Source organism: Lissotriton helveticus, chromosome 3_2 (assembly GCF_964261635.1).
Source record: "Lissotriton helveticus chromosome 3_2, aLisHel1.1, whole genome shotgun sequence".
NCBI lineage: Eukaryota > Metazoa > Chordata > Amphibia > Caudata > Salamandridae > Lissotriton > Lissotriton helveticus.
In genome coordinates this window covers 370,570,268-370,593,725 of record NC_136062.1, presented here as the reverse complement: position 1 = coordinate 370,593,725, position 23,458 = coordinate 370,570,268, and positions in this window count along the sequence as shown.

The window sequence follows — 23,458 nt, the reverse complement described above, 5'->3', positions numbered from 1 at the left end:
TCGACCGGTGCAACCACAACATCCTCGACTGGGACAGCTGCATCCTCCTCCGTGACCCCACGGGCTGCCAGCCAGCGCAGTGCTCCAGCGGTACGGAGCCGGGCTAACAAAGCCAACCGCCACCACCAAGCAGCAAAAAGACCAGCTGCCCCCCACAGGAGCTGCAAGGCACGCCAGCGCCGCCTAGGAGTGAGAATGTCCTACCTGGAGCAGGAGGTCCATAGGTACAAGAACTTGGTGGAGGGCCTCCGCTTCGAGCATGCCACCCTCCGCAAGGAGTATGATGCCCTGGCCGCAAAATTCACCAGCACCCTCCAGTAGTGGAGTGTCCCTTGCCCTTTTTTTAGAGACTTTTGGGGGGTGGGATTTGGGAGTTGGGTGCTTTTTGGGACTTTTCAAAGACAATTGTTGGGGTTAGGGAGGGTCTTGAGGGAGATTATTTTGTTAGGGCTACATAAATATACTTTTTTAAGCTTTATCTGACCATACCTGTTTTTTACTGCTTTTCAGTCTGGTGGGTGGGGGTGTAACAGTAAGTTTGTTTTCCTGAAGAGTCCTAGGACTTTAGTAGTACTACCGTCAATCTCTCGTCTAGTCCTAATACTCCATTATACTACCTCCCACCAAACGCTTATCTTACCTGTAATTTGTGTTAGAAATTAGGGCTAGGCCCAGGGCTGGCTCCACGTGAAATGGGGAATAAGGTTGGCGGATGAAATTTCCTCATTGCGGTGGTACTAGTGGTGTGACACAGTGGCAGTTGCATGCCTATGGAAAAAAAGAAAATGAAACCTGGTTTGTCCTTACTGTAGCATTACAACGGTTACGGTACGCTCGAGAATATAGCAGGTGACAGTACACTAGAACAGTGCCACAATGTAGCCTAACAAATGGTAAAGTATTGCAAGTATAACTAGTACTTGCGTTGAATTTATTTGACATTGGCTCCTACTACTACAAGAAATAGTACTAAAGCTGAGTAAGTCTAGAATATATCCTCGTATTCCTTCACCAGCCTGTTGCTATGACCTTATCCTCCCCAGCAAGTGTGTGGAATTATTGATGTCATTTAGTCAGACATCAAGCAAAACCACACAGCCCGGGGGAAGAGGGTTAGGGTTTGGAAAATGGATGGGAATGGGGGTTTCTTTTTGGGTAGGTTTTGTTGAGAGAAGAAAAAAAAGCACAGCATGGACAAACAATAATTGAAGATAAAGAAATCTTTGGGTACAAACTAAAGCTAACCAAATGCAGTCACACTCATAGAAGAAAACAATGGATACTGTATCTGTATTCTGTATGTTGTTGGAGTTGTCCTGTTGAATTTGGTAAGTAAGTTGCATGCAGCAAACAATTCCTCTTATTAGCGGCACTCCTCCATTCCAGCTGACGCTTCGTCCATCAATGTTGGTGACCACTGACAGAAGACACCCTGTCCACTGCCTGCCTGGCGGATGTTGACTGAAACCCGGCCTGTAATTATTGAACGGAAAACAGGAAGTGCTATTAAAATACCACTGATAAATAAATATAAGGTATGTATGCTGTGTGGTGCAAAAAGTCACACTTTGATTTCCCTAATAGACAGTACAATATTTTTGAAATTGCGTACTCTGTCAGAGTCACCTTTTTAAGGATAAATAAGTATGGCCAAAATATTATAGTGGATCTTTCCCCTCAAGGTAGGTGTACTGTAAACTGTGTTTTAGAACAAAATTTGACCTTCCCAGCAATGCTCCCACCAAGACCCTTACTAAAGCCAGTCGCAAATGTAGAAGACCCCCAATCAGATCTCAAAAAACGAGGCCTAGCAGAAAAATGGTGACAAAACGTACTTTAAAAGTAAAAGTAGGCCCAAATACACCCTTACCCACCGTGGATTGTATTCAAACCACTTGCAAGCAAGCAAAAGTATCCATAGCCAGCATCGCTCCAAGAGTGCTCTAAAACCCCAGAACTGAGTTGCAATAGAACACCCCGAAACACATGCAATCCTGCTGCTAGGGCTAACCCTAACGAACCCTAAGTTACAAAAAGTGCCAAAAGGTTTTGCCTTATGGATTTTGTCCAAAACACTTCTATCCGTTATTAGACCTTCCCAGGAATGCCCCAAGACCCGCCAACCCACCCGCAAAAAAGCACGCGACAACACCCCCAAACAGCCAAAAAGCAAAATCTCATACTTACAATATCTCTCGGCCTTCGGTCCAAACGCGCTGTGCAGCTAGGTCATCATCATCATAACTCCTGTTTTCCACCACGGATTTCCTGAAAAGGAAATGCAATCAAGATTAGACTGTCGCAGCAGTGCTTCGACAGAGACCCCGCAACCCACCCACAAACACCAGGAAGCCCCCCAAACGCTACATTGAGCAAGATGTCAGAAGAAATAGCAAAAAAAAGGCTTTTCCTTATGGATTTTGTCCAAACCACTTCTATCTGGTATTAGACCTTCACAGGAATGCCCCAAGAGACCCGCCAACCCACCCGCAAAAAAGCACGCGACAACACCCCCAAACAGCCAAAAAGCAAAATCTCATACTTACAATATCTCTCGGCCTTCGGTCCAAACGCGCTGTGCAGCTAGGTCATCATCATCATAACTCCTGTTTTCCACCACGGATTTCCTGAAAAGCAAATGCAATCAAGATTAGACTGTCGCAGCAGTGCTTCGACAGAGACCCCGCAACCCACCCACAAACACCATGAAGCCCCCCAAAACGCTACAGTGAGCAAGATGTCAGAAGAAATAGCAAAAAAAAGGCTTTTCCTTATGGATTTTATCCAAAACACTTCTATCCGGTATTAGACCTTCCCAGGAATGCCCCAAGACCCACCAACCCACCCGCAAAAAAGCACGCGACAACACCCCCAAACAGCCAAAAAGCTAAATCTCATACTTACAATATCTCTCGGCCTTCGGTCCAAACGCGCTGTGCAGCTAGGTCATCATCATCATAACTCCTGTTTTCCACCACGGATTTCCTGAAAAGGAAATGCAATCAAGATTAGACTGTCGCAGCAGTGCTCCCAGACCCCAAAACTCACCCACAAACACCCGGAACCCCGCCAAAGAGCACCTCAAAGGCAAGCAAGTCAGCAAAAACGGCAAGAAATTTCAGCCTCATATTTGGTCCTAAACACTTTTATCCGTTATTAGAGCTTCACAGCAATGGGCCCAGAGCCGTCAACTCACCCGCAAAGAAGTAGAACACCCCCACAAGTGCTGAGTCTTTCTTCATTGGGCGTAATCCAGCCCTCTGCTTTGAGGGAAATAGGAGGAGGAGGATAGAGGAGTATGTTCTTCTGAACTTGTGAACCTGAGGAATGTAGACTGCGGCACCTTCAAATCAATAAGCAAACAAGTGAAGACAGTTCTGCTGATGGGCTTGTTTTTGGGATTAGGTGATTAAAGTTTGAATTAAATTAACTGTGGAAAACAAAGAAAGACAGACACACAGGAATAAAAGTGAATAAGGACGAAAAAGAAAGTTATTGATTCATTGTCTCATTTTCAGGGCTCGGTGTCAGGGAATAAGAAGAAGATTTCGTCATCATACTCTGTGAATTCAGGCAGGATGAGGTCAGTGTCACCGAACAGAGAACAAATCCCCTCATCTACGTTGCCTTCCTCCTCGTCTTCATGCGGCGTGCTTTCTCGTACTTTGTAATCTGGTGGTATGAGGTGCTGATTCATCTTGATCATTGTCAGCCGCTCCACATTTTTGGGCGAGAGGCGGCTCCGTTTGGGAGTTACAATGCCACCAGCAGCACTGAAAACACGTTCAGAAGACACACTTGCAAGTGGGCAAGACAAATAGTTTATAGCCAGGTTGGAGAGCTTTGGCCACAATTGTTTTTTCCCATGCCAATACTGCAATGGCTCATCATTAAGAAAGACCTCTGTTGAGTCATTCAGATAGTCCTGCACCATCGACTCAAGGTCCTCAACGGTTCCTCCACTTTGCTTACTTTTTGCTGTGCCTGTGACATTTTTTCGAGAACCATACCCAAGCAAAGTTAGCCAATCCTCTACAGCAGCCACTGTTACTGTTGTGTGTGGTGCAGATGATCCGGTTGCCGGTGTCTTTAACGGCTGAGAGGTCACTTGTGCCACAGCCACAGGTGCAGAAGTGGATTCTTTTGACTGGGGATGGCCTGCTGATGCTGATGCTGATGTACTGCCTTCTCCTTCAATATCCTGCCGTTCTTTTTTCAAACCTCTTGGCTGACCAGGCTAGCCAACATTTGTACTTTTTAACATCTTCATCAGCAAAAGGAAAGAATGCTTGGCCTGCCAGCGCCTTTTTGTAGCGTGGATCCAGAATAGTAGCACAAATGTAATGCTGTTCTGAGTTGATCTTTTTAGGACGTTCATCACCACGTAGGCGGTCTAATAATTTCTCCGACAAAATAAAAGGGTCTTTTTTTTTTCATCTTTTTCTAACTCAGAAGACACCGCCTTCAGTTGGTGCTCCAGCATGCACAACAATGGGATAGCTTGTCCCAAATTACAGTCCTCCTGGCTGACTGCACGTGTGAAGAACTCAAAAGGACGAAGCATGTCTGTCAGGCTTTTAACTATGTCCCATTGCGCCGCACCCATCCGCAGGTCCTTCTGAGCTGTACCCTCTGTTAAGAAATAGTGATCGAGTACTGTATACTGCTCATACAGACGCTCAAGCATGTAGAAGGTTGAGTTCCAATGTGTTGCCACCTCCTGGATGAGTGCTTTCACTGGCATTCGACGTTCAAGTAGCAGCCTCCTCAGATGCTTCCGGGCCTTAAAAGAATGGTTGAAATGGTTGCACATTTTGTGGCAGGTGGCCATTACCTCAAACGCTGTACTGTCTCTATCACTCAAGAATTTTTGAACTACCAGGTTGATACAGTGCGCCAAACACGGCACTCTGAAATATGCACCCATCGCCATGGCCTTAACTACATTGGCGCCATTATCCGTGGAAACATAACCAATCTGGCGTTTTTTGGGGACAGCCAGTGAAAGACCTTTTTGTTAAACTCGTCCAAAATGTTTTCTGCTGTGTGACTTTTCTCCAAGCCAAACATGGCTAGTGTTGCATGTTTCCGAGCAGCTTTAAAAACTTGGTCCGGGTCAACACCTGCGTTTAGCTTTGCTTTAACACCTGAAAAAGAGACCCAGTGTCACCCAGGATCACTCCCTGCCTTCCGCGGGAGCTTTTAGCAGCCATATTTTACCAGCCCTGATTATTTTGCGTTCTCAGCGCCTGAGTGCGCTTTTTAAACCCACCCTCTCCTTACCTGTTCAGGGTCCTTGCCCTTGTTCTCTCCCTCCCGCGCAGCCGAGTTGGACGCTGCAGCGGTAGCCCTCACACTCGCTTCCCGCCTTCAGCGGGCGCCCTCCCGGCCACGCCCACTTCTTGGCCACGCCCCCTGGGACACTATTTAGCAGCTGAGTGCTAGCTGACTCGCCACAGGATCACTCCCTGCCTTCCGCGGGAGCTTTTAGCAGCCATATTTTACCAGCCCTGATTATTTTGCGTTCTCAGCGCCTGAGTGCGCTTTTTAAACCCACCCTCTCCTTACCTGTTCAGGGTCCTTGCCCTTGTTCTCTCCCTCCCGCGCAGCCGAGTTGGACGCTGCAGCGGTAGCCCTCACACTCGCTTCCCGCCTTCAGCGGGCGCCCTCCCGGCCACGCCCACTTCTTGGCCACGCCCCCTGGGACACTATTTAGCAGCTGAGTGCTAGCTGACTCGCCACAGGATCACTCCCTGCCTTCCGCGGGAGCTTTTAGCAGCCATATTTTACCAGCCCTGATTATTTTGCGTTCTCAGCGCCTGAGTGCGCTTTTTAAACCCACCCTCTCCTTACCTGTTCAGGGTCCTTGCCCTTGTTCTCTCCCTCCCGCGCAGCCGAGTTGGACGCTGCAGCGGTAGCCCTCACACTCGCTTCCCGCCTTCAGCGGGCGCCCTCCCGGCCACGCCCACTTCTTGGCCACGCCCCCTGGGACACTATTTAGCAGCTGAGTGCTAGCTGACTCGCCACAGGATCACTCCCTGCCTTCCGCGGGAGCTTTTAGCAGCCATATTTTACCAGCCCTGATTATTTTGCGTTCTCAGCGCCTGAGTGCGCTTTTTAAACCCACCCTCTCCTTACCTGTTCAGGGTCCTTGCCCTTGTTCTCTCCCTCCCGCGCAGCCGAGTTGGACGCTGCAGCGGTAGCCCTCACACTCGCTTCCCGCCTTCAGCGGGCGCCCTCCCGGCCATGCCCACTTCTTGGCCACGCCCCCTGGGACACTATTTAGCAGCTGAGTGCTAGCTGACTCGCCACAGGATCACTCCCTGCCTTCCGCGGGAGCTTTTAGCAGCCATATTTTACCAGCCCTGATTATTTTGCGTTCTCAGCGCCTGAGTGCGCTTTTTAAACCCACCCTCTCCTTACCTGTTCAGGGTCCTTGCCCTTGTTCTCTCCCTCCCGCGCAGCCGAGTTGGACGCTGCAGCGGTAGCCCTCACACTCGCTTCCCGCCTTCAGCGGGCGCCCTCCCGGCCACGCCCACTTCTTGGCCACGCCCCCCGGATCTCACCTCCCACTCTCACTACTTAACATGTGCCTCTACCGTTCGCGCAGCGGACGGGCGCAGCGGGCGCGCCGTTTGCGCGCCGAAGGCGCGCCTAAGGCAAGCCCGTCTGCGCCCGTCCGCGACCGACCGGGACCAGGGGCCACAGACTCTGCTCCTCGTCTGACGTATTCTTCGGCCCAACTCTCATCTTTCTCTGCCTCAATCCCTCTTTCCCCATCTATAGCTCTTCACTTATCCTCGCATGGCATCTACGCCCCCCCCCTCCCCGGTGTCGCCTTGCCTCCTTCGTCTTCTCCGATCTCCTCTCCGTCCCCCCCTCCTTGTGTTTCCCCTGTCTCCCTTAATGCCTCTGCTATACTCCTGAACACACGCTCCGCCGTAAAAAATCAAACCGCTCTCTTCAATCTACTGGACACGGACCCCCCGGACTTTCTCTTCCTCACTGAGACTTGGTTTTCCTCTCATTCACTTCCTGACCTTCTTGCCATTCTCCCTGCAACTCACTATGCCCTCCGCGCCGACCGTCCAGATGGAAGACCTGGGGGCGGCGTGGCGATGATAGTCCGTCGATCCCTGCAATTCCAGCTTCTTTCGCATCCTGGCATTACCAATGTAGATTTTCTGGTGGCCCGCTCTCTCAACCTCCCGGTCCCCCTCACGGTGATTCTTCTGTACCGCCCCCCTCAGTACATGTCCTCTTTTGTGTCCTCTTTGCAGGATCTCCTGGCCACCCTGGCTGTAGACAATTCGTCGCTAATTCTGCTGGGGGATTTTAATTTCTGGCCGGGCGACCCGCAGGAGGACCCCCTTTCGAAAGACTTTTCTGCTACTCTCTGTTGTCTTAACTTTTCATCCCACGTCCTGACCCCTACCCACATCCATGGTCATACTCTTGACCAGATCTGGTCTCTCCGTTGCAATCCTCTGGTGTCTTCTATTTCCCCTTGTGGGTGGTCTGATCATTTTCTGATCTCCTTTTCAATCCCCTTAGGTCAGCCCGAGAAATCTACTTTGCCCAAGAACATCTGGGCCCGGTGCTGGAATAAGGTTGATCTTAATGATCTGTCCTCCTCTCTCTCTCTATCTGCCCCCGCTCTGACTGACCTCTCTGTGGAGAATCAGGCGGATGCCATCCACACTTGGCTTTCCGCGGCCTGCGATCTGGCCGCCCCTCTTAAAAAGATTCGATCGGCCCGTCCTCACGACGCCCATAGGTGGTTTTCCGATGACCTCAGATCTCTGAAGCTTGAGCTCAGACGGTCGGAACGTCGTTGGCGCCGCACTTATTGCCCCACTCTCCGCCTGAAATATAGGGCCCTGCTCAATATTTACAAATCCGCTATTTTAACAGCCAAATCCAAATACTTCTCGGACCGCGTTGCCTTTTCGGCTAACAAAACTCGCGAGATCTTTTCTCTGGTCCGTAGCCTGGCCACTTCTGACCGTGCTGGTCTTTCCCCTGCTCCTTCGCAATCCCTCTGTCACTCCTTGAACACCTATTTCATCAATAAAATAACCATCATTAAGGCCAATATCCCGATTGTTCCTCCCCCTGATATACCGGACCATCCCCCCCTTTCTTCCCCCGTTTTTGATCACTTCACACCCATTTCACCTGAGCTTTTTCTTGACCTCCTTGCTAAGGTCAAGTCTGGCTCCCCGGTGGATTGCGCACCTGCTCGCATCCTCAGAACCTTATTCACTAGTTGTCCCACCCCCCCCCTAACCTTCCTCAACTCCTGTCTGGCTCTGGGTTCTGTCCCCTCTTTTTTCAAGTCTGCCATCGTGCTCCCCATCCTGAAGAAAGCTGGCCTGGATCCCTCCCTTCCATCAAACTTTAGGCCGATCTCCCTCCTCCCCTATCTAGGGAAGATTCTCGAGAGCCACGTAACATCTTGCCTCTCTTCCTACATCGAGGGGAATAACATCTTGGCCTCCCATCAGGCCGGCTTTCGACCGGGCCACTCCACTGAGGGCGTGGTCCTTGCGGTCCTTGACGAACTGAAGGGCAAGGCCGATGGTAATCTTCCTCAGGCCTTAGTCCTTTTGGATCTGTCCGCTGCGTTTGACACGGTCGATCATACTATTCTTCTTGACCGTGTCAGCGCAGCGGGCATTCAGGGCGTTGCCCTTTCTTGGATCGCGTCCTTTCTGCAGGGACGCTCGCAGGCAGTCCACCTCTCCTCTTTCTCGGCCCCTCCCCTCCCGGTCACGTGTGGGGTACCCCAACGTTCCTCTCTTTCCCCCCTCCTCTTTAACCTCTATATCCGCCCCCTCATTTCCTCTCTTCTTGAGCTGGGGGTCTCAGTGTATAATTACGCTGATGACCTCCAGCTCGTCTTTGATCTATCCTCTCCCACTCACTCTCTTCCCAAGCTCAGGTCAACTCTTGTCTTTATTTCTCAGTGGATGAGCTTCAATCACTTGAAGCTCAACCCTGACAAGACAGAGCTTGTCCTCACTGGTGGCCCCTCTAACCCCTGGTCCTCGGCCCACTGGCCCCTTTCTTTTGGTCCCCCACCTTCCCCGGTTCCCTCTGTCCGGACTCTGGGCATCAAGGTCAGCAATGACCTCTCGATGCATGCGCACATTAGTTCTGTCGTATCCTCTTGTTTTCTCTCCCTCCGCCTCATCCGTAAGATCTCCCGGTTTTTTTCTGTTGATGCCCTTAAAGTTATCATCACTGCCCTCATCACATCCCGCCTGGATTATGGTAATGGCCTGTATGTAGGCATTCCTGCCTACGAGACCCGTCGTCTCCAGGCCATCCAGAACCAGGCGGCCCGTCTTGTCCTTCGTTTACCTAAGTTCTCTCACATCACTCCCGCCCTAAAAACCCTTCACTGGCTCCCCGTTCAGTTCAGGTCCCAGTTCAAACTTGCCTGCCTGGCCTTTAGGGCGCAGGCCCGGTCCGCTCCTCTCTTCATCAATTCTCTGATCTCCTCCCATGCCCCTCTTCGCTCCCTCCGATCTTCCTCCCTCTCTCTTCTTCACGTTCCCCGCTTCCGTAAGTCCCGCACAGGGGGCACCCGCTTCTCTGTGCGTGCTCCACAAATCTGGAACTCTCTTCCCCTCTCTATCCGCTCCATTCCCATTTTTTCCCATTTTCGGAAAGCCCTCAAAACTTTTTTCTTTCTTCAGGCTTTCCCGGGCTAATCTCTCCCGCACCAGTTAGGCAGATTCCGATGTGTTCCTCAGCGCCAGGAAGCCGCATGGCCACAGAGCGCTCTATAAATTTCTTTTTCATTTCATTTCATTTCATTTCAGTGTGCAGTGATGCACATGTAATCAGCGCCTGCGCCACTGGTCCACATGTCTGTTGTCAGATGTATAGTGTTGTGGAAAAGTAAATTTTGCCATGTTCTGTGTCCCTACGTGTTCCCCATGTTATGTTATACGTGTATGATCGATATGCATTTATTCCCTTCTGATCGATTAAAGACGCAATTACAGTTGTGTCCATCTCTAGTATGCCAGTCTCCAGTTTTCGTGAATACAACGAATATCCGGCCTATGTAAAGCTACGTTGCCACGTTTCACAGTGTGCACGTTAATTCATTGAAAAGTGCCCGTTTCTAGGCCTCAAAAGGGCCCGGACTCAGATTCAGCTCCTGTTTCCTGAACCCTCTCTGAGGAGCGATACAGCCCCCACCTGTATCCCTGACCCTTCACTTACTTCCTGCCTCGCAGTGCCCGGCTCGGCCTGGCTCTGCCTGCCAGAGTGCCAAGAGTATGTTATGATTCTAGTTATCAGTCCAGCCCTCCTTCTCTGCATTCCTAAGCTACTGAATCACATCAATAGTTTCCGTCATGGTCTAGCCTTTATGTCTCCATGTAAGAGAAATACTGTATTAATATTCATAGAATATTCCCCGCACACGCACTACATATAGGATTATGTATGCACCAGTCTTAATGTCTGTTAGCCTTTGCTCTGATAACTTTTGGATTCTATCAACATGTTCTCTAAACACCAGATACTAGATAGGCTTTAGGTACATGTCGCTCTGACACTCCAGACTTTCGTCTCCTCTTCTAGCGCAGAAGCCATAGCCCCCCAGTTCTCCCTAGTAACACGTCATTGTCAGTTTGCGCGCACCACTAGGTCAGAGGTCCCAGCTGCTCAGGTAACCCCCTCTATGTTTCCGCCCCGTTTATGACATATTCTGTTACGTCTGCATCACATGTCTATGTATACGCCCTGTTCACGCCTTCTTGTTACCTCATTCAGTCCTTATCTTTCGCGACTGTTACAGACTCCGCCTACTGCTACGCCTACTGTATTGAATACCATGTATTTTGTTTAACTATAAATATTGTGCACTGTTATTAAAGTTTGCTAGCCACTCTTGCCCAGATCCTGCCCCCGGCAGCTGCCATCCCATTCCCATGCAGGCTGTCCTGTTCCTGTCCCGTTATGCTTGATTAAAGCCTCTATACTCTGGCTACCTCGTATCTTGACTCTTATTTATTGAGCTAAACCGTTTATTTATTGTAGTAAAAAATAGTACCGGTAATTAATTATTTATTTACCACATAATGGCGCCCGAATAGGGACTTGCCCTTTCCCCACGCGCCGGAGAAGCCACGCAGGCCCCCTGATCCTCTGCAGCCGTGACGGAACCATACCGTGCACGTGCAGATATTTCTGCTTCAAGTATCCCTCAGGCCCACGGAGGAGACGGAGGTTGCGGTCCAGCGTCCAGACGAGGCAGTGGAGGAACGCGGCGAGTCCCGACCAGAGCCCAAGCCGAGAGTCCAAGGTCCGAGGTATCCGGAGGCCCACCCGTAACAGAAGTCCGAAGTTCGTCCGTCCGTCGTCGTAGCAGTCCAGTCCAGTCCGAGGCCTTCCGTTCTTGCTGCCCGGTGAGTACCGTTGCTGGGGTAGTATCTAGACAGGGTCAATTAATTTGTCTCTGGTCCGTGGGTTTGGGTACGCAGATCCAACACGAAGTGTCCACTTAGGTGGATGCGGGTCCTGACGTGTCTCTTTATGGGACCGGTAAGTTTCGTACTGTTTTAGCAGTGCATCTAGTCCTTCTAGTTTCTGTTCTAGTCAGTTCTGTTCTCGAGAAATTCATGTATTCTGTTTTCAGTACTCCAGGTAGTATTTTGTCCGAACTGTTATTTTAAATGTTCTTCAATGTGTTTTCAATGTCGTGGTATGAATGTGTTGTTTTTCAGTAATCATCGTGTTCATTGTGTATTGTATTGTGTCTAGACTCCAGTTCAGCCATGCCTCTGTTCTCCAAGTTACGTCAGTTAAAAACTAGAAAAGGTCTGTTAGAAGAAGCAGTTCCTGTCCCGCCTAGGGACAGTCCAGGTCATTTTATGTATCAAAAGCATGGCATAAGTGCCATATTGTATTTAGATTTATGGGTGGAGTACACCAAACAGTTAGAGGAAAAGTATAGATGGCCCGTATCAGGTACGTGGGATGCAGAGTGCATCATGCGAGTAGAAGAAGCATTATGGAAAAAGAAAGCCAGACAGTCCCAGAAAGACGCCATCGAGTTATGGCGCAAAGAATCTCACAGGAGAACAGAAAAAGAAATCAGAAAGTCAGAATTAAGTAGAGAATCCTTAGAAAGAGCCCAGGAAAGGGAATTAATCGAAGTAGGTGAACGAGTTAAAGCCGAACAGTCAGACCGACAGAGAAATGCCCTCATTAAGGGTATGTATCCTCTTCTTGCCGAGGGCTTGCCAAAAGCAACCCCGGAAGCACCATGTAATTTCCCGCCGCCATTAGTTCCGATTAAGCTACGTCACAAACCGACCGCAGCTGATATTTTTCTCTCGTCCTATTTGGACGACACAGTCCCAGAGTATGCGAATCCTGCTCCGCCAGCTCCTGTAAATAATGTAATTCCTGCTCTTCCAGCCACAGGGGCACCTGTTTCAGTACCTGTTACGGTACCCCCGGTCCAGCCCGCAGTACAAGTTCCCGCTACTTCGGTCACTCTGCCAGCACGAAGAGTATCAGTCGACGATTCCAGTTTAGGAGCCGCGGGAGGAGGTCCTCCAGGTACCCCGCCGCCAATCAAACGTGTAGCGTTAGTCGAGTTACATGAACGTGCGTTACAGCGTACGCCCAAATACCAGTCCGTTGCAGATATCAGACGAGCTCTTACTGAATGCTGTTATGATCCAGTCCCAGGCGAGGATAATATGGTTATATATTCCTTGCGTGTAAGACGGGTGACCGGGTATTTGGACACCCTACCGAATATGAAAGAAGATCTAGACAGAATGTATCGTTTCATCCGTACAGGAGAAGATCCAGAAAGTATTGGTGAAGTCATGTCTCTCAGGAAAGCTGAGACCCAGCTTATGTTATTAAAGTTTCTAATCAATTGTTTAATAAGGGAACAAGATTGTCCGACTAAAGATCCGACCGAAATGAAAATTCTGACAAGGTGGAGTGATAATATAGCCGAGGGTAAACACAGGACAATCAGTAGTATAGAAAGTATGTACAAGAAAATACGCAAAGAAATAATAAGGTTACACGAACAACGTAAAGAAGCACAAGTAAACGAGAAAGAAAGTAATTCAGATACTGAAGAAGTAGAAGACGAGAATACCGCCAGAATAGCATATGTAGGAAAATCTAGATATCCAGACCGACATTTATGTCCGGAACACAAGAAAGTTTTCCATCATCCAGCACCAGAACAAGGTTCTCTAGAACAAGTATTTCAAGCTACCGATCACATTCTGAAATCACAAATCGGTTATAGTGAACTTAGTACCATGCATGAACAAGAACTAGTCCGATCAGCAGTCCGATGGATTACTGATTCTACCACTTTTCCAGACGAAATAGTGGCACAAATGTTTCTGAAACTGCCCCCAGCCGAGCAGCGATTGGTGGGTATGTATATGATCCAGCACCTCATTACATTGTATGAGGGTCAACATTCTGATCCAGGCCCGTTACATGATATCCTGAACGAGTTACTCCAGTATAAATGGAAAGGTTTAGGTACCGATTTAATTAGTGTCATTCTAGAACAGCGCCACAAGTATAGAACGTTTCTGAACCCGCATTTTGTTCACGTCTCACCTCCAGAAAGTAAACCATTTTACATAGATAGACAGCATCCGTTACGAGAAGTGCATCCAGTTAGGACAGCGGGTGGTGAAATGCAACGAGTATTTGTTTACACCCCTATCACAAAGATGGAACTCTTAGAGATGAAGAAATTAATTCCCTGTCACGACAAAGATCCAGCAGGGTTCCATCGAGAATTAAAAGACATGCTTCGTATGGGAGAATACACGTATCTAGATATTATTAAAATGTTAAAGGTCCTGTTGCCCGCAGGGGTATATGAGAAACTCAAGGAAAAAGAATGGGAGGTGGGAGAGAAAAAGATCGATTGGGCAGTTCTAGAAGCTGAAGATAAGATACGAGTACCAGGTACCGGTCTTGGAGATAAATGTAAAGAATTACCAGAGTTATTGATTCAGGTTTTGCCTAGGTTATTAGCCACGAAAAAGGAAGACTGGGATGCAATCTCAGCATGCAAACAGAAACAGGATGAAGATACTAGTGATTTTTATTCTAGATTCGAGAATTGTTTTATAATCAACAGTGGTTTGAAGACAGGTAGCGAATCATACCCTCATCTTTTTGTTACTAAACTAGTCGAGAATTCAAGCCCACAAGTGAAGAATCGAGTTCTGAAAGTCGAAAGTACATGGCAAGCTAGTACCCCGTCCCAGATGCTCCAGATGCTTCAGTATCACCAGAATAGAATCAGGGAAGAGCAAGAACACGAAAGGAGACTTATGAAAGACACGAAAATGAAAGCACTAGTTGCACAATCTGTTCCACAAGACAGTCAGAAGAGGGGTCCGAATCAGGCCAGTCATCCTGCAGCTCCCGTTAAAGGGACATGCAATTATTGTAAACAGCCAGGTCATTTTATAAACGAGTGTGCAGTTCTGAAACACAACATAGCCACTGGTAAGACTAAAGAAAGACCACGTCCGCCTAGACCTGAGCAAGTCTCACAGACTTCTCAGTCACCACAGAATGCACAACAGACAATTCCAGCACCGCAGCCTATTGCTGCAACACAGCATGTTACACAGCAAATGTACCAGTATGCCCAGTCCGAGTATCCAGAGTATCAGCCATATTCATGAAACAGCCTAGAGAGGGAGGTAGGCTTGCCTCTCATCGAGATACCTGTAGATCAAGAGGGTCCCTATGTACATAGTCAAGTATTAGGGAAAGACAGGACGTTTCTGATTGATACAGGGGCAAGTAGGACTACTATTAGTCATGACGAGGTTCCAGGGGCTCCGCTCTCAGGCTCTAGAAATGTTTCCCTTGGATTTTCAGGAAAGCCTATTGTTAACGAGATATCAAAGCCAGTTACTCTAGAAGTTGGTCCATTGTCCCGAACTACTGATTTGTTACTTACGAAATCATGTCCAGAAAATTTGCTAGGTATTAAGACATTGAAGGAATTAGGTGCAGTAATATGTTGCTCCCCAGAGGGAGTTCGTTTGTTTTTGCGTGACTTCAAAGGTCACTATGTATTACGTGATTTTGATACCAGATTGTCTAATGTACCGCAGCATTTATGGGCGCAAGGTCCAACTGATGTTGGTTTTATGCGAATCACACCCCATCGTGTGACCCTCAAGCAAGGTGTAGTCTTGCCGCGAATCAGACAGTACAGATTGCCACCTGAGGCTGTAGCAGCCTTATCCAAAATTATTGACGAGCTTATTGCTCAAGGAGTGGTTGTAGAAACTGACTCCAATGTATGTAATTCTCCTATCATTCCAGTCATGAAACGTACTGATCCAAATGCACCTCCAGTATATCGATTAGTGATTGACCTTCGAGAACTTAATAAATGTATCATACCCCAGTATCCAGTAGTCCCAGATATTTCATCCCTATTGACAGCTATTGATTCTGAAGCTGTATTTTTTACAGTAATAGACCTCAAGAATGCATTTTTCAATGTCCCGATTCATCCAGATAGCCAGTACCTTTTCGGTTTTTGTTTAAATGGAAGGAGCTATAAATTCACACGAGCTCCTCAAGGTTTCACAGAAAGTCCTAGCATTTACAGTCAAGCACTCAAAAGACAACTAGACAATATTCACATGCCAACTGACACTGCCCTGCTCCAGTATGTCGATGATCTACTGATCACAGCCCGTTCTGAACGTGATTGCGAGCGAGCGTCACTTACAGTTCTGTATTTCCTAGCCGAGATGGGGCACAAGGTGTCCCCTTCGAAGCTTCAATTCTGTGTCCAGCAAGTGATCTACTTAGGCCACTTACTGTCCAAGTGGGGTAGGCAGTTGACACCAGACCGTATCCAGTTAATAGCGAGTCTTCCACAGCCCAAGACACAGAAGGAGGTACGTGCTTTTATCGGCCTCACTTCTTATTGCAGACAATGGATTCCTCAGTATGCATTTCTAGCAAAGCCACTGATACAGTTAACGACACAGGAGGCAGCCGTATCGACTGTTCTCCCTTGGACATCCGAACATACACTTAGTTTTAATGAGTTAAAGAAAGCTTTATGCCAAGCCCCTGTTCTAGCAACACCGAACTATAGTAAGCCTTTTACACTTTTTGTCACAGAACGTGATGGTACAGCATTATCTGTTCTCACGCAAGATCAAGCAGGACAATACAAGCCCTGTGCTTATTTTTCGAGCACATTAGATCCAGTAGCCCAGGCTCTGCCTGCGTGCCTCAAGTCAGTTGCAGCCACAGCTCTAGCAATCAGACAAAGTGATTCCATAGTATTAGGACACTCCCTGACAGTACAAGTTCCACACTCCGTGGAAGTTCTTTTAAACCGAACACAGACTCAGCACTTGACAATTGCACGTTTAACAGGTTACGAACTGACACTGTTCCAGCCACACATAGAAATCAGACGCTGCAACGTTCTAAATCCTGCTACACTGTTACCGTCAGTTACTTCAAATCCTGCCACACATGACTGTGTGGAAGTCATTAACACTATGACTAAGCCAAGACAAGACCTGACAGACATTCCATTACCTAATCCCGACCTGACACTTTATGTGGATGGTTCATGTATGAGAACAAGTACAGGAGAACTAGTAGCCGCGTATGCAGTGACTACTGAAACTGAAGTTATAGAAACACATCGTATTGACACCCTGTCTGCCCAAGCAGCAGAGCTTATCGCTCTGACCCAAGCCTTCATACGTGCCAAGAACCTGAAAGTAAACATATATACAGATTCACGTTACGCATTCGGAGTCGTACACGACTTTGGAGTGCTCTGGCAGGAGAGAGGTTTCATGACTTCTCATGGAACCAAGATTCAGCATGGTCTCCTCATTCAAGCTTTGTTAGATGCAATACATTTACCGACAGCTATTGCTATCATGAAGTGCAAGGCACATACTAAAGTTACTGACATCATTTCCCAGGGTAACGATCTAGCAGATCGAACAGCCAAGCTTACAGCTCAGACACCAGACATTCCAGTTAACAAGACACAGACATCCACTCCAGAACAGACTACTTGTATGACAGTTAAGGACCCTACACAAGATGTCATAGACATACAGTTACATGCTACTCCTGAAGAAATCAAGAAATGGTCCGAACAAGGAGGGGTCCAGACAGATCAGGGATGGGTGACGAAGGGAAAAGCCACATGGTTTCTCCCCGACTCTATGGTTCAAGTCATTATTAATACCGCACATAGTCCAGCACATCTAGGAGAAAAAGCTATGTTAGACAGTATACAGAACCTTTGGTTCAACAAGCATTTACGAGCTGCAGCCAAGCAGAAAGTCCGTACCTGTATGATATGTTGTCAGTTCAATCCAGGTAAAAGTGTCCCGGTGGAACAAGGTGGATTCCAGCCCCCTGACCACCCTTTTGAAGTCCTCCAGATGGATTATATTCAGATGGAGCGATGTCGAGGTTTCAAGTATGTCCTCGTAGTTGTATGCGCTTTGTCCAGGTGGACAGAAGCATATCCAGTTCCAGATTACACAGCAGCGACCACTGCCAGGCAGTTGGTTCGTGAATTCTTCCCCCGTTATGGACTCCCTAGGGTCGTGTATTCTGATAACGGCCAGCCATTCTCATCTGAGCTCATGAAACATGTTTCCCTCTTGTTAGGGTACCAGTGGAAGTTCCATTGTGTACGCCATCCAGAAGCAGCCGGTCTCGTAGAGAGACATAATCAAACCCTGAAAATCCGTATTGCTAAGACATGTAAAGAGAAAGGTGTAGACTGGCTAGTTGCCCTGCCAGTTGCTCTATTCTTTATGCGAATGGTTGCACACTCCAGATCAGGTCTGTCCCCTTATGAGGTCGTATTCGGCCGCCCCCCAAATATGTGGGGTACACCTAGACCCCGCAGTATTACAGATGTTTCAAGTAATATGCTGACAGATTACCTAGCTTCCTTGATGTCTGCCCTACACTCTTGTCGTTCACAGGTTGCCGCTGCATTTCCAGACAATACTGAAGTCAAACCACACGAGGTCCTTCCCGGAGATTTGGTCTTAATCAGGAATTTTGATCGTTCAAGTCCGCTGGAGCCTCGCTGGAAGGAACCGAAACTCGTCCTTCTGACCACCCGTACGGCCGTGAAGTTGGAGGGCCGTAAGGGCTGGGTCCACCTGTCCCACGTCAAGAAATTTCACGGACTTAGAAACAAGACTTTTAATGACATTTCTACAGACATTTCCAATTCTAAAGACTGCCTGAAACCAGACTCTAAATCAAACATTCATTCAATTCCAGAACTGAAAGTTCCTCTGTTGGAGAAAACTCCGCAGCAGGAATATCGATTGACACTCCGGTCTAGCAAAATAAGTCAGCCAGTTTAATTGTCTAAGTCCCCCTCGGGTGAAACGGTTAGACAGGTATCTGACATGTATGAGATAGACCCCCATAGTGAGAGAGTTAGTCAAAACTCTATCCGATGTATCGTTTTTCTAAGTTTTCTATTGTTTCTAAGTTTGATGATTACCTGCACAAGTTATGCATTGCATTTATGTTTTCCAAGTTCACATGTAAATAAGTTTTCTAATGCTACAGTAGAGCACACATTTAGTGATCTGCCTCCTCACGAGTTATCCTATCGTCTTGCTATGCGTAATAACACATTCATCAGAATGTTACATTATTCACACCAGACCAGCAATGCTACCAATTGTTGGGTGTGTGGTCGACTCCCCCCTTTCCAGACACCGAAGGGAGTTCTGCCACTCTTTCCTTATCCGTTTTCACATAATGGTTCGTGTGGAGCATGGTCCACGTTAACGTCATCCTCAAATGATATGTCCCTTCTGAATAGAACATGTTTTCCAGACAAGTAAGGTCTCCCCCACAGAACAGGGTTGGATCTAGAAAATGAAGTTTATAATTTAGGTAACTATTCTTCGAATTTTATGGTCCTGAATGTTCAGTCTGATAATACCCCAGACTTACCTGCTATTTCAGTACTACCAGTCAAAGGCGAATTATGTGTCAGAAATAATGGTTCCATACATGTAGGACATAGTGATTGTACTACTACTGTCGAGTATAGTGACAGTGGGAAATCTATTTTTAAAGCATCACGTCATTCTTATTTTGTTTGTGGTCAGACCGCATATGTTCGTCTGCCCCTCGATTGGGATGGAACATGTTACATTGCCTTCCTACTGCCACCAGTTTTTCTAGCCCCATCAGATTATCACAGAGACACACATCTAGTACACGTTAGACATAGATGAGAGATTGAGTCCCCAATTGTCGATCAAACTGAAACTGCTCTAGAACAGTATACAGATTTCAATAAAGGTTTCTTCTTCTTTATAGGCCCTATCCAGAATAGTAAGCTAATCCGTAGGTTAACCAGAACCCTTGAAGCAGTAGTGAATGAGACTACTTCTGCTCTAGGTAACTTAACCGAAGAGCAATCTGCTATGAGATTTGTCGTGCTCCAAAATCGTCTCGTTCTTGACGTCATACTGGCCGATAGAGGAGGAGCATGTAGAGTCATCGGATCTAGTTGCTGCATTTTCATTCCTAATAACGCGCCGTCTGTTTATTCAGCTATAACCAGACTTCATAAAATTGCCCATCAGTTACACCAGAATCCAGGCACCTGGACATGGTCCGGTTGGCTCTGGAGTATCATATCTGCCTGGGGATGGAAAGTATTGTCATTCCTAGGTATTGCAGTAATGATCATATTCAGTTGCTGCCTCTGTATACAATGTGGCCCTGCGATTTGCGGCATTTGTGCTACCTCATGTATTCCTAGTCCTAAATCCCGTTCTAAATCCCGTTCCAAGACAATTCGAGACGAGCAAATGATACTGTATGAAATGATAGATGGTATCATGAATATAGATGTTTCCTGATGGAAACGTAGGGTCAAGGAGGGAATGTGGAAAAGTAAATTTTGCCATGTTCTGTGTCCCTACGTGTTCCCCATGTTATGTTATACGTGTATGATCGATATGCATTTATTCCCTTCCGATCGATTAAAGACGCAATTACAGTTGTGTCCATCTCTAGTATGCCAGTCTCCAGTTTTCGTGAATACAACGAATATCCGGCCTATGTAAAGCTACGTTGCCACGTTTCACAGTGTGCACGTTAATTCATTGAAAAGTGCCCGTTTCTAGGCCTCAAAAGGGCCCGGACTCAGATTCAGCTCCTGTTTCCTGAACCCTCTCCGAGGAGCGATACAGCCCCCACCTGTATCCCTGACCCTTCACTTACTTCCTGCCTCGCAGTGCCCGGCTCGGCCTGGCTCTGCCTGCCAGTCTGCCAAGAGTATGTTATGATTCTAGTTATCAGTCCAGCCCTCCTTCTCTGCATTCCTAAGCTACTGAATCACATCAATAGTTTCCGTCATGGTCTAGCCTTTATGTCTCCATGTAAGAGAAATACTGTATTAATATTCATAGAATATTCCCCGCACACGCACTACATATAGGATTATGTATGCACCAGTCTTAATGTCTGTTAGCCTTTGCTCTGATAACTTTTGGATTCTATCAACATGTTCTCTAAACACCAGATACTAGATAGGCTTTAGGTACATGTCGCTCTGACACTCCAGACTTTCGTCTCCTCTTCTAGCGCAGAAGCCATAGCCCCCCAGTTCTCCCTAGTAACACGTCATTGTCAGTTTGCGCGCACCACTAGGTCAGAGGTCCCAGCTGCTCAGGTAACCCCCTCTATGTTTCCGCCCCGTTTATGACATATTCTGTTACGTCTGCATCACATGTCTATGTATACGCCCTGTCCACGCCTTCTTGTTACCTCATTCAGTCCTTATCTTTCGCGACTGTTACAGACTCCGCCTACTGCTACGCCTACTGTATTGAATACCATGTATTTTGTTTAACTATAAATATTGTGCACTGTTATTAAAGTTTGCTAGTCACTCTTGCCCAGATCCTGCCCCCGGCAGCTGCCATCCCATTCCCATGCAGGCTGTCCTGTTCCTGTCCCGTTATGCTTGATTAAAGCCTGTATACTCTGGCTACCTCGTATCTTGACTCTTATTTATTGAGCTAAACCGTTTATTTATTGTAGTCAAAAATAGTACCGGTAATTAATTATTTATTTACCACAGTGTGAACAGCACTCTTCTGCAAAGCTGCCCCAATCGCCTCCAGCACATCTTCGTGTAGTGCTGGAACCGCAACTCTGGCAAAATAGAACCGGCTAGGAACCTTCCATTTAGGGCAGAGAGTTGCCACTAATTCTAGAAAACCTACCGCTTCTACAAAAGAAAAAGGGAGAAGGTCCACAGCTAGCATTTTAGCCAGCTTAGTGTTATACAGACGCGTCAGTGGGTGGTTGCGATAATGACTTCGTTGACGCAATTATGCTCGCTGGTGAACTTTTGCGCGTTGGTGTCTCACTCGCGCAATTATGCTCGCTGGTGAACTTTTGCGCGTTGGTGTCTCACTCGCTCCAACACTCTTAGTGTGCCTCTCATGGGGTGTGCTGCTGACAGGGGTACTGGGTGTAAGTGAAGTGTTTGACACGTCTTCTTCCTCCTCGTCATCATCAGATGAAACATCAACGTTTTCTTGACTTCCAATTCGGGCTTCCTTGATCGCCTTTAGGTGCGCAAACCATTGGACAGTGTGCTGTCTCTTAAGATGACCTCTCTGGCCTCCGGTACCATTGTTGGTACCTGACTTACCACGACTAACTGCAACCTTACAAAGGGTACAAATGGCGAACTTTTCCCTTTTTGGGCAAACAGTAAAGAAGTCCCAAACTGGTGACTTGAAATGTCTGTGGGGCCTGGAGGAGGCGGCGATACTGGTGGTGGTGGTCATGCTGCTAATGCCAGATGAAGTGGAGGATCTGGATTTCCCAACTTTTGTACGTTGTGCACTTTCACCGCCACTAATTAAGGTCGAGGTGGATGGAGGTCCCTTCTTGCCAGAAAGAAATATGGAAGCGGTACGAGTTGGTGTACTACTTAACTCCAATGATTGTGGTGGTGTTTCCACTGCCTCCTCGTCGACAACATCATCATCATCACGTTCAGCAGCTTTTCGGGCTAGGGTCAAAATGTCTGTTTGCTGCATGCCCGCTGGGGCTGCAGTTACCTTTATGATGACTGGGTCGTCGTTGTCAGAGTCTTCATCAGCAGCAGTATCCGCCACTTCTTGCTGAGCCTCATCATCACACTCCATAACTCTGAGACTTTGGACGAGCTTCCTTTTACGCTTAACTACCTTTGTCAGATCATGGTGTGCCTCACTCTCAGACGGCAGTGGTGCTGGTTCCCAATTTTGATCCGTATCATCAGAAGGAGGTGTGCTTGAAGAAGATGTAGACACCACCCTTGATCTCTTCCTTGCTAGGGGTGTGGAAGACAATGAATGATCATCAGGAGGAGTGTCTTCCTCAAATGATACCTCGCCTTGATTGTCGATTTCCTGATGTGCCCCTACTTCGGGAGGAACAACTATTGTGGGCACTTGTGACCCTCCATGCACCTCTGCTTGCGCATCTCCTTGCGCTGCCTCTCCTTCCACATGTACTTGGGCTTGTACTTGCACATGTGATAGTTGTTGCGGCTGTGGTTGTTCAACACTCATCAGATGAGCTACAACAACCTGTGTTGATTGAGGGACATTGCTGCTGCTTTCTTGCGATGAGCCAACATCACTGGTCGATGGTGATTGAACAACTATACTGGCTGCCTCTGCAGCACTCAAGGGCTTGGACTTAAGTTGGCGTGGTGGTGGTGGTGGCACTGAGCCCAATGGAGCGGGGGTCCTGCTCCCAGCTTGGTCCCCAGCAGATCCCGCTGCTGCTGCAGGCATACTTTTTTTTTTACTCCCAAAAAAAGGGGCGGCCGGCACACCAGTCTCCTTGGTAACTTGCTTCTTCTGCTCCTTACTGGCACCTTTCTTGCTAGAGGAGCTACGGGTAACTTTTTTTGGGGCCATCTTCTTCAGAGCAGGTCAGAACAGCAGGCAGCAGTTGCACGAGTTGCAGAGTTGTCTGTGTCCAGACGTGACGTCGCGTGACGTTATGCTGCACACACACACCGCTGCAGGACTTCTTCCTGGCACTGGTGGTTCTCTTGAGTCTTGTGCACCTAAAAGCAATGGAAGACAGAGGAACATCAGTTCAGTTATACACCCCAAAAAATCGACAAAACACAGAAAAATCAGCACAATCCCATGCCATCCATGATGTTTACATTGAAGACACCCCACAGAAAGACTAGGGCCACGCAAGTATGCAACACTCACTACCCCTGGGCATAATGGATGAAAAGTAGGCAAAATAAGTGCAGGCCTCAGACACTGCCTCTCTTCAAAATGGCCCCTTACACCCCAAGCCAGTCCACATCAACAGTACACCCCAAAAAAACAGA